The sequence below is a fragment of the Rhincodon typus genome, chromosome 26 (assembly GCF_021869965.1).
Source record: "Rhincodon typus isolate 14 chromosome 26, sRhiTyp1.1, whole genome shotgun sequence".
Taxonomy (NCBI): domain Eukaryota; kingdom Metazoa; phylum Chordata; class Chondrichthyes; order Orectolobiformes; family Rhincodontidae; genus Rhincodon; species Rhincodon typus.
The window spans coordinates 2,615,161-2,615,656 of record NC_063357.1 but is presented as its reverse complement, the minus strand read 5'-3'; the positions used below and the strand labels follow the sequence as shown (position 1 = coordinate 2,615,656).

The following is a 496-nucleotide window of genomic DNA, read 5'->3' as shown; positions in this document are numbered from 1 at the left end:
ACTGGTCAGAACTGGGGTAAATGGTCAGTGCTGGTGTTAAATGGTCAGAACTGGGGGTAAATGGGCAGTGCTGGGGGTAAATGGTCAGTGCAGGGTTAAATGGTCAGAACTGGGGCAAATGTTCAGTGTGGGAGCAAGAGGTCAGAGCTGGGACTCATGGTCAGTGTAGGGGTAGATGGTCAGAGCTGGGACTCATGGTTAGTGTAGGGGTAGATGGTCAGAGCTGGGACTTATGGTCAGTGTAGGGGTAGATGGTCAGAGCTGGGGGTAAATGGTCAGTGTAGGGGTAGATTGTCAACATAGAGGTAAATGGTCAGAACTGGGGGTAAGTTGTCAGTACTGGGACTCATGGTTAGAGCTGGGGTAAATAGTCACACACACACTCACACACACACACACACACACTGTCACACACACATACACACACTCGCACACACACACTCACACTTACACACACACTCACACTCACACACTCACTCACACACACACACACACT

The 496-nt window shown here is 50.2% G+C and overlaps 1 protein-coding gene across 1 annotated transcript in view; it reads left to right on the top strand.

The window, feature by feature from the left end:
- LOC109923186 (solute carrier family 13 member 5-like) overlaps nt 1-496 on the top strand; it is a 60,046-nt gene that overhangs the window by 5,679 nt on the left and 53,871 nt on the right. The gene's annotated exons all lie outside the window — the stretch shown is intronic.